The sequence below is a fragment of the Astatotilapia calliptera genome, chromosome 20 (assembly GCF_964374335.1).
Source record: "Astatotilapia calliptera chromosome 20, fAstCal68.1, whole genome shotgun sequence".
In the NCBI taxonomy this organism is placed as follows: Eukaryota; Metazoa; Chordata; class Actinopteri; order Cichliformes; family Cichlidae; genus Astatotilapia; species Astatotilapia calliptera.
In genome coordinates, this window is record NC_137441.1 from 33,991,695 (window position 1) to 34,003,907 (window position 12,213).

Here is a 12,213-nt window from a genome sequence, read left to right on the forward strand (position 1 = left end):
AATAGTACTCACACACTGTGGATATATTTTTGGCATCTGCAGAAATAACTCTGGTTGCAAATCACAGTCTTAGACAACCTCATTATGTATGTGGCTGCTTTTCAGCACCACGGACAGCACCCAGTGGAATCCAGCCCTCTCAGTCTTCCCCGAATAGAAAATGAACCTTAAATTTTTATAATCGGAGGCAGTTTTTTTCCTTATCTTGTTTTTATGGAAGTAAAAAATATTGCTAATATGAAAATGAATGCGTTTTCCACAAAACTGGGTTTTGGTGGGTTTAAAGAAGCGTTCATCCATGATGCAGAGAGAGCCCTCTTCCCCACTCAAGCATTACAACTTGACTGCTCATGTCTGAAGCAGAGGAGAGAAAAGTAAAACCAAACCTATCAGCTTGACAGACCGCTTGACTTGACACAGGACTTTCCTCCAGGCAAAACCACTGAGCAACAGGATGGCCTTTTAACTGACTCCGCAGGAAAAAAAAATTTAGCCCTTATTTCATTTCCACTTTAATGTCTCAAATGCTGAATCTGTCAGTTTTCCGGAGCTCTTCAAAGACTCGGAGCTCAGCATAGGTGACATCAGAAGAGTACTGCAAGTCTTTCAGCAGAGCAAGACAGTAAATAAGAAAGCCACTGGTTTCTGCACTTTATAGTGATTTCTCTCAGTCCCTTTTTCCCTGACTGTCGCAGAGAGTTGGAATGATGAAGCAGAGCTGTGTCACACCCACACAGCAGCAGAGGCTGTTATCTTTTCGCTCACAGTCTACTGCTATTTCTGTTGCCTGTGCCAGTGTTTCTGCATGCGGTGGTATGGCAGTGCATGTGTCTGAGCGTGTTCGGAGGGGGTGAACACACAAGGATGAGCGGGAGTAAGAGGGATGAGACTGAGCCCTGTGGTTGCAAAACATCTTTGTTGACTGGAGAGAATGGCAGAAAAGAAGGATTTGGGGAGGAGAGGTAAAAAGCTTCCAAACGCAAACAGAAATAAAGGCAATTATTTTGAGAACTGTAGTCTTACGATTCTCTTTTCCAGTCAAATGTTCATTAAAATTATGAGTTTTTCAACATTTTAAAAAGAAGCCATGCTGTGCCACTTGTGCAAAACAAAATCATTAAATATTGTTCAGGGTTATCAGCATGCGAGCTTCTGAGCGTCATCAAAAACCGCTGCACTGCAGTGCATGGACTGATTCGCTCATTGCAATATTTCACTTTAAAAGAGCCTCAATGAGACAGCCTTGGCTTTACTAAGAGAGACTTTATTCTCTTTATTTCTTTTTTTTTCTTCCAGAGAGAAGTCAGTGATCAATCTCTCTTTGTTAAAATCCCCCAGACCATAGTAGGGAGTCTCAGGCTTGCACAGGCTCTGATCCAGCTATTTGTGAATGACTCATAGGATAGTGCTTCCCTGTGGCGGGCTCTGTCTTCCTCTCCTCACTCCTACTGTACTCCCATGCTCTCTCCTGCTGTTCTGTTCTCCCTCCCCTGTGCTGTCTCTAATCTCCTTTGCTCAATATTGCAGCCCCCCCACCCTCCCTCTGTCCTTTCTTCACCTGACAGCTTTTCTATCCTTCCAGTGCTCCTCTTTAAACTCACCGCTCACCTTCCTCCCCTTGATCATCTCCTCCCCTCTATATTTTCTCTCTTCTCAGTCCCAGAGATTAGACCAGCCCCAGATCACTGTAGAGGTAACCTAAGGTGTATAGTAAATACATTTAGAGTGCACTGCAGAGAAAGCAGCAGACAAAGCAGCTGTCAGTGTGGGAATGATTATCCAAGCACTACGTGAAAACTACCACCTACTTTGATTTATTTGAAATCTCCAAAGCCTGTTACTGCATGACAGGCTGGTCAAGTCGACAACTGTGGACTTTTCAGTTTGATGCTAAACGGCACACGCAAACCAGACACTGATTCTCACTACTGAAATAATTTATAGCTGCTGAAAGCGCTCAGAAATGCAGCAGCCTTTTTATTTGGATCAGAGTGTCTTTAAATCAGACTTCTCTTGTGAGATTTATTGTATACATCAAGAGATCAGAATAGTTACACCAAAAGGGGTGTCACATGTGCCATGATATGGCTGAAAGAGAGAGTTATAAATATGAGCAGTTTTAGAGATGCATTTTTCAACCCTGGGCAATTTGCCCACAGGGCCATAAATATAATGTTGTTTGTCCGCGTCCTCGAGAACAACATATAAAACTGTGGCTGGAAATTACTTTGTCTGAGCCTCGCTTACATATTTATAAATGAATAATATATAAATGAATCAGATTTATCTATATATTATTCCTAAGACTGTTAAGGTTTATTGTTATTATTGTGCTACAGGTTTAGTTATTAATGGCTCATCACAGTTGCTGCTGGCTGATTTATCAATTAATGAGCCAGTTTAGCCTCTAATTATGGTGTGAAGTGCAGTAATGTGCAAAAGTCTTGAGTCACTCCTCATTTCTTCATATTTTGCTGGGAAACATGCACATATATGGATGGAAATACAGTATAAAAGTATTATAATGAGCTTGAAAGTCAGTGTTTGATATGACCACCTGTATTCTTCAACACAGCCAAAGTTTTCTTTTAATTTCTTTAAGCAGTCTTCAAGTTCTCCAGGCTTCTTTAAGGACAATCAGAGCTCTTCTTTGGATTTTGGCTGCCTTTTGTTCCATCAAGATGATGTTTTTCTATGTTTGTATTGCATTGACAGTGCATTTTGGATCTTTGTCATGCTGACAAATACAGCCATTGCCAAACCAGATTCTTTCCAGATGGTTTCTGTGTTCCTAATTCCCCCAGTTCAATCAATTCTGACAACATCCCCAACGTCACTGGGTAAAACGCAGCCTCAAACAGACCCAAATATCCATACATATATAATGATTTCAATTTTAAAAATTTACATTTTGTATTCTTCTCTCCATCAAACCTGTTGCTGTTGATTTTCACTCTAGTTCTTGTGTGTAATTTGGCACACACCAGGTTTTTCTCACTTCCTTAAAAAGGTCTGCTTGACCCCTTTTAAGGCTTCTTATTTTAAAATGTTTTTTGTGAACAGCACGTAAGTGAACAGTAGATGCATCAATTAAGGAACGGGATAAGGCTGCTTATCTGTTATGTGTATGTGTGCTTTTTTTAATGAATAGTAGGTGAATGTTAAGTGGATTATTAAACATTCATATGAAAATGGTCAGGTTCAAGAACTGCAATGAAAATGAGTAAAATGACTGAGAGCGCAGTCCTACGACAAAATCACATTATTATGTCAAACTCCTTGGAAATAAAATATAAAGGAATGTCGGGTTGCCCGAGCCTTTTTCTCTAGGTTAGGCAGTTGTCACTTTAGTGTACAGGCAGTTAAACTGCACAGGCGCTAGTTTTATTAGTTGTAGACTGGGTTATTTATCTTCTCAGTCTTTGTATTTTTTGCTGCCATATAGAATCAAATAAAATCAGCAAAATACCCCTGACAGTTTCAATTTCGAGTTGTTTTTGTCTGTAATGGAAATGCATTTTTATGAGGAACAGGCTGTTCCAGCATGAAGCAAACAGTAAATAAGGCTCCCTCTGCAAGGGTATAATGATATTCAGTACACCGGACTCCCCCCTGAGAAGGCAGTACTATCATTCTGTGGGCACTCAGCTCATCTGCATTTTGTATTTGTTGAATGCTCATGGTGTTTTTTCACATTTTCACAATGCCTCAAGGTTAAATCGCCACTGTGTTCGTTAGTTTAACTCTAAAACAAACAGGTAATGCAAATATGAAATTGTTCTCTTTCTTTACAGTAAATTTGATGCAATAATTAAGATTATCAATCACATTTATTTTGTGAGTCGACGGCTATCTCAGCTGACAAGTCTCCAATACATTATCTCATATAGGTGGTAATGGGAAACCACCCACTGCTCCACTCTCGCTTCATTACAGTGCTCTGAAAATGCACTTTCTTTTATAATATCATTCCTTATCGGAAGCCTAATGATGATTTATAGCCGATAGGAGAACGTCTAGAGAATTGTGGCGGTGAGTGGGTTTGTGCTGTTGAGCGAGACCTGAGTTGTCGCCCCGAGGTGAGAGCAGTTCGTTTTGAATAGCAGAGCAGAAAGCTTACAAAGAGGTGTGCAGTTAGTGGGAGAAATGATTCGGAGTCCGAATCTGAAAAGAAATGTGTTTGCAGCTGACCTGAGCTCTACGCATTGATGGATGTCGTTCCACCCACCACTGCCAGACATGAAGGCAGCTCACCTTGCTACCAGAGAGAGGCTGTTTTAATTGGGAAAAGCTGGCAGTTCTGTGATGACATAGTATGAAGACATCTGGTTCTGGTTGGTTTCCAGGTCAATGCTGAAGCTGCAGTCCACCCTGATCTCTTATTAGAGTGGGTAAAGCATCTGCACACCTCTCTCCTCACCCTGATGAGCAAATTAAAAACAGTCTGAGCAGTATTACCTCTTGACCACACTGAGCTCTGACCTCATTATGCACCCAGAGTTAATTTGTTTATGTCGGAAATGAAAAGCTGTCATTTCTTAATATAAAAGGGGAAACTTTTAGTATTTATTTTGGCTCAGTTTTATATTTTCAGCAGTGAATATGTTGACTTTTTTTTTTTTACTGTGCCAACTTCATCATTTGACAATGTATTACAGATCTGTCCAAGACTGATGAACACATATTAACAAACTAAAGAGCCAACAAACTAAATAGATGTTACCAATATTTAATTTAGCCGTGTTAAAGAAATAGTTCCACTCCGTATCAAGTACAGCTGGCAGTAACAGTAGGAAGGGTCTCTCATTCCCAGTTCATAATATATGGATCCTTGTCAACGACCCCTTGACCTTACATGCCAACACATTGGCATCTAAGCCAAACGATCTCTTTCTAAACCTAAGCATTGGCTTTCACTGGCACTAAAAGAAAACCAGTAATCACAGCAGCATTTGTGGGGGGCAGCACTAGTTCTGAGGACAAGTGTACAGAAGATCCATAGTTTCTTAGCTTGTTCTGAATTTCTTCACATCTTTTCCCTATTTCACTTGATCACTTCTCATTTAAGGACAGAAAGCCTTTTGACCACATAGTTTTAGTTTGTTGTCCTCCACTTATTCATATAGATTATATGTTTATACAGCTATGGCTGGAATTTAGAGAAAATTCATTGTTCATTGTTCTTTCCCCACATTTTGACTGGATGTCTATTATGATGGTCAATCTTTGGTTCTGAATATAAATTAAATTTTGAATGAACAAAATGAGTTAATACGTGTTTGCATTAGAGTAAAGATGTGCTGATCGCAAATGGTTTTGAGCAAACTGTCTGCTGGTAGAAAAGTAAAGAAGTAAAGTGTTCCTCTAAGTGTATTTAGTCGATGTTTAAATATCTTTTTTTCTTTGTGTGTGTGTGTGTGGGGGGGGGGGGGGGGGGTCGTGTTATCTGCCACAAATCCAGAATAGCTAATTGGCGTAAGATCTTCTGAGCAGAGCTCTCATATGAGTGCTTTTTTTCATATTATACATGTAAAATGTTACATGCACTGTAAGTACGGTGTAATTCTATGTCATTAGCTGTTGATTTCCCTCTCTGCTGCTGCTGCTTGGTGGTTATTGTTCAAGCAGTAAGTGGGTGGGCAAGGGAGGTGTTGCCTCTATCTTAGGCTGGTAATTTATGACTCCAGCTGCTGTCTCCCTCTCCCCAGGTGGACAGCTTGATTCCTCAGCAGTGCATCTAATTAGGAAGAGAAAAACACATTTCTGAGGGAGGCACAGTCTATGAAAGGATGGCACTCATCCCTGATTGGACAACAGTTTCTCAAAGGAATAGATGCGTAGATACAAATTAGGGAGCCTGATAAAAATAATTAAATAAATAAGTAAATAAAATGGAGGAAAAAAACATAAATGTGAGGAAAGTGGTTTTTTGTTTCTAATCTATGATACACACTGAAATTTCTATTTGTCTTAAAATAGCAGCAACTCGGTGCATTTAAGTACGGTCAAGACAGCCTTGTGAAATTCAAACCAAGCATCAGAATGAGGAAGAAAGGTGATCTAAGTGACTTTGAAAGTGGCATGATTGTTGATGCCTGATGGAGTAGTCTGAGTGTTCAAAAAACTGTGGTTTTCTGACATAAACATCTCTAGGGTCTACAGAGAACAATCTGAAAACAAAAATATCCAGTGAGCAGCAGCTCTGTGGACGAAAAGGCTACAGCAGCAGAAGACCACACCAGGTGCCGCTCCTGTGACTACGAACAGGAAACTGCAGCTACAATTCGCATGAGATCAAATTACACAACAGAAGATTGGAAAAACATCAGCTGGTTTGATGAGGATTGATTTCTATTATAACATTTGGATGGCAGGGTCAGAATTTGGCTTTATTAACATGAGAGCATGGACCCATCCTGCCTGCTATTAATGATTCAGGCTGCTGGTGGTGTAACGGTGTGGGGGATGAGTATTGTTACTGACCAGGTCCCTCTTTTCATGATCATAGTGTCTCAATACAGTAGAGCACCTCAGGATGTCGTGAAACCTGAGATCGCCCCAATTAAAGTGGCTCTGAAAGCAAAAATTGGGTCCAAACCAGTACCCGTGCATTGTAGTGACCAGTGAGTGTATTTTGAAAATAAATGAGACTGAGTCTTTTATAGTTGTGGATGGAGTTTATATGTAATCTGCTATGTTGTTTCTGATGTAAGAGCTATAAGTTAAAACAGGTATAATTGCATAATATATATTTAAAAAGGGGCCTAATGTGAACCAACAGAGAAATATAGCCAGAATCTGCAGCTCCTATTGCCTTTTTGCAGCTTTATTGTGAGTTTCATCTCATTTTCAGTAGCCAAGGCCACAATATTTTGGTTCGCTGTCCCTGCTCTCATTGCTTTGTTTTCTCCCACAGCAGGCAGCTGTTTTCAGCAGAGCTCTAAAAAGCCACTATAATCCAGAAGCATAGCCAGATATCACATTAAGAGTGGATATAACAACATCAGATGGGCCTGACTGCAAGGCCCTAAGGCACAGTACTCTTGGCATGTAAAGTAACTTGTTCAATCACTAGGCACCCAAGTGAACAAACAGAAAATAAAGTAATTCCTGATGGAGATAGTAGCCTGGCCAGATAGCCACACACCTGCAGAGGCACTGCACTTCCAGGGTTCATATGCAAACATGAAAATAACTTACCCAGAATGACTAAAGTGAAACTATTTCAGGTCAGTTTGAACAGCAGAAAATATTAAGAAATTTCACTTTGTGGGCCAATCTAAGTGAAATTAACATTTTTGCCTAAATAATAAATACCAATAGACTAATTACATTTTAATCTGTACTGCAATGCATTATAAAAATGCAGCAAATCAGGACCAAACATAAGAACATGTATTTTAAGTTTATACATATACAGTTTACAGTGGTTAACTGTTCATGGCAGGGCACTGTCACCCTCAGACCACCAGGAAATGTCCCAGCGCTCCCAGCAGGGTGCCTGAATGTATCAGTGTAACTCTTTTCCTGTCATGTCCATGTCACAGCAGTTTCTCTTCTCCTCCGTGTATGTGTGTGTAAACCCATCTCCTCACACTCATAGTGGAGCCTAGGGCAATCTTTTAGCTGAAATATGAGAACTCCTCTTCCAAACACTTTCTTGTGTATTCGCAGGAACACACCTGCCAAGTGTGAAGCAGCACAAATAAACGATTGCTTAGAAAAGCAAAGAACACTGAGACAGGCAGACACTGAGAGATAATAATAACTTATTACTTTGATGCTTATTATTATGAAATTCAGTATAATAAACTCTGGGCTGCATGACAAATACACACTTGGTTTTAGTTTTTGCATAGATCTCTTAGCCTTGTCAAATCCTATTATATATTAGTATAAATTTACTAACATCATCTACTCATTATTTTTACATGATGTTATTTAATAAAGTTGCCACAAGCAAAATACACTTGAAATATATTCATTATCTATTATGAATATTTTTTCACTAAAGATGCAGCTAGTATTAGTAACCTAATGCTTAACCTACCTAAAATAGTGCCCCCCAACCCAGTGTCTGTATTTATGTCTGTTCATAATTTCCTATAAAAACAAAATGCTCATGGGATCACAGCACAGTTTTGAATGATACGTGAGTCTAAACTTCACTTTTCTGTTTCTCACATCATTAGTGTGAGAGAACATGAGGCAACATGCGCTGTTTTACCAATTTTTAGGCCTGAACCCCCCCTTTCTCTGCTGTGAGCTGAGCAGTATACTGGAAATAGACCATTCCTGGGAGACTGCAATATTTTGCTATTGCTATTTGGGATTATAGCACTTTTAACTTCTTTAACTTTAAGTCAGTGAAAATGTTACAATCGCACGTGATCCATTTTCATGAAACCTTGGTGACTAGGTAGTTATAGTACCTACTTGCTCAGCAGGAAGAGCAGATATTTCCCCATTAGAGATGGTGCCAACAAGAACTTTTTCTTTCTTTGCAGCTGCATGCATCACATCTGCCAGCCAGCCAAGTTCAAGCTGACATCCACGTCTGTGCAGACTTGAACTTTGGATATGAAATGTCATAACATCTACATATTAGTCTCTCAAACCCACAACTCTAGTTGCTACTTGGAGCTCTTTAGCTCATCTGTAGTGGCTCCCCTTTGCAAAAAGCTACATTAATATAAAATAATTAATAATAGAAACTTAACCTTAATTGTTAAATCTATACACATAAATGGTTAGTCATGAGTCCCCTTAGCTATGGATTCAAAATCCCTTAAAAACAAGCCATGGAGAAAATTGAAGAATTTAACTGTGCATAGACAGATGTGTTTTCTGCACATTAGCCAAAATAAAACCTTTATTTTTTTCATTACCCTTGTTATATTTGAAGCTTTTTATTTGTTTGATTTATAAGAATGCATGTAGGACTCAAAGAAGCTATAAAGCTGCATGCCACTTCACGATTGCTCAATTTTGTTTAGTAATAATAAGAAGAAGAAAACCGTTTTAGCTATCGACACTCTCTGATTCTATATATTTAGCAACAGCATGGTGTTAATGGCATTGTAATAAAACTGCAAAGCTGAAGTGCTAAATAATCATTAATACCCCACTGTAGAGTAATGTTACATCTATTAGCAAAGTTGATAGGCTCAGTTATACTTAATATACCTTGTAACCGTAATTAAAATGAAAGAGGATCAAATATACTTTCTCTCAAAGTTGGTAAATTCTTTTGTTACATTTTTTTGACAAAACAAACATTTCACCAACAGCTTAAATAAAAAGTCATACATGTCTCTACTGATAGTAAAGTTTACTAATCCCTGTATTAGACATTAGTGTTAAAATATCTGCATATTTAACATTTATTTAAGAGTTGCTACCAAAAGCATATTTGTGAGATCACAGTGACCTTCTAGTGCTTTCCTTATCAAATTCTAATCAGTTCATCCTTGAGTCCAAATAAGCATGTGCACCAGATGGGATCAAATTCTCTCCATACACTGTCTTCAAATAAATGTTACTTTCACAGCCAAAATCTAATCAGTCCATCCTTGAGGCCAAGTGAATGTTTTGTCACAGTTACATGCTGACATCCAGGAAAACATTAGGCCTCCAGGCATGTCTGCCAATGGTTTTGAGGTATACGAAAACATAACTTTGAAAGATTGAATACTGGACTTAGCTGTCATGAACAAACTGTTTATAAAGTCCTCGCTCAAAACATTAGACTGCATATCAATTTATGTTCACAACTTACTGGGAATAGTTATTGCACTGTGCAAGTTATTCGAGTGAGGCATGAGAACTGTGCTGTCTTCCTTCCAATTCGGTGTTACGATACCTACAGAAATACTCTGACGTCTCTGTAGCGGTTGGCTGTATTAGTGATGAGCAGGGTCAGAAGTATAAAGCACTAGTGGATGATTTTGTGGGGTGTGGTCTAGGAGAAATCATCTGCTTCTGAATGTGAATAAGAACGGAGGGATTGTAATTGACTTCAGAAGAAAGAAGACGGCTGTGTGACTTCTGTCCTTGAAATGGTTGATCTGGGCATCAACACTGACAACAGGCCGAACCAGAAGACTAACACAGAGGCTGTAAAGAAAAAGGAGATGAACAGGCACTACTTTTTCTGTGTGCAGCAAAATAATGGAGATTTTCTATCACTAATTTGTGGCAAGCACAGTGAACTTTGATGGGGGAGCAGCATCGGCGCTGGAGACACCAACAGAATGAATAAACTGATCAGGAAGGCTGGGTCTGTGACTGGCTGCAAACTGCACACTTTTGAAGTTGTGGTAGAGAGGAGGTCACTGAACAAACTGTTATCAATCATGTATAATCCTGACCACCTCTCTGCACCGCTTAGACAGGCAGCAGAGCAGTTACTCAAATAATCTCTCATTTGAAATCTCTTATTTGGATCCACTGCCACAAGGAGAGATACAAGGCATCTTTCACACTGCATGCTCATCACCATCTTTAATCTGTCTGGAAGAAAGTCATCTGCCAGATGTTATTATTGTTATTATTTCATCTAGAAAAAAAATCACAAATATAAATCAAATAATAAAGAATTTCTCATTCATTCATTAAAAATCCAACTGGTATTCTGCCAAAGTTGTCAATATTTTATTCATCTTAAGGCAATCCATTACAAAGCATTTCACAAACCACAGTATGACGACAATATCATGTCCAACACCTGGTTTGGAAATATTCAGCATGCAAGTCAAAGACCAAGAGAGGTATGTAAACAACCTGGGATAAAACAGGAGTAGTGGCAAGAAGAACCCATACAGTATGTGTCTCATAGGAACAGAATGAAAGAAACAATAGATGCAACATGCTGGATGGGGCCGTTTATCTCCAAATACATCCTAAGTAACGATAATGACGCACTGGCAGATGCACTAATCAGGTGAAATGATGGCAAACTACCAAACTTCCTGCCACTTTGGCACAAACATGCACATTTTCTAAAGAGGCCAAGTTCAACTACTGAACACACGTTGGCACTGAATGTTCTTTATGCGGGGCCTATGTACATAATTAGAGTTCAGCCTCAAACAGAATTTGAAAGGAAGTGGAAAAAAGAAACAAAGCCATTTCCACCAAGAGAAACGGAATAATTCTGTTGCTGCAAAAGACATCATTTATACTGAGCAATAAAATTCAGAGGTGTCAGAGGTGTTATTGATTATTTAGCTTTTTTTCCTATATTACTAAGGATTGAAGTTTCTGATTTCACTGGGGGAATTTGTTATTATCATCTCAGAAAAACAGCAGTGCTACTTTTTAAAAATTATTATTTAAAACTCCACAGACAAAGTTTGGAAATTTGCATGCGTTTCAGGTTTAACGAGCACAGTATATGTATGTATTATGTTTGCACGTATCCTATTCCCTCCTTAATGAGTGGGACAATCTGAAAGAAACTTTGGAAGAACATCGTCATACATAAAGCATTTCTAATGTTTTTAAAGATTTATTACAAATCCCAATTCTTTGGATTTTTACATTATGCTTTTTTCATTGTCCTGCAAATGCGATGGTTGTTCTCGTTTAGCGTTTGTTTTGTGTGTCACATACAATGTTTTTGAGTCATCATTAAATACTGAATGAAGCATTTCAAAAAGCAGTGCAGGCCTGCATATATTTATATTACTTATATTTATAAGTTATTGAGTTCATACTTCATCTTATGATAAATGTGTTCAGTACAAATTGTTTCCCTTAGATTGACTGAAAAATACAGTACAGTATGTAGCATTTTAAAACAAAGAATCCGTATTCATTTTGGGGGGTTGTTTTCCCATATTTTCAACCATACACTGAATTTTATCATTTGACATTTATAGAAATGCCCATAAACTTCTGTAAAAGAAAAAAAAAAGACTTATCAGGACATTTTCTGTTTTTTATAAAAAAAAAATTATCATCGTGTTAAATAGCTTTCTGTAGAGGCATACTGGTATTTTTGACCATTATGTAGCTCAGCCTAATTTGAAATGTGATGAACCAAGAAATCGGTCAGCAGATTAAACCCTGCTTTGTCTTCTGAGAGGGAAATGTCATCACTAATGAAAAAGTTTAAAGGAAAGAAACCCAAATATGGGGCTGGACTCATGACAGAAGGAGTTCAGCACCTCAGGACTGACTTTCTGCAGTATCATCAGACTCTTTCTGCTC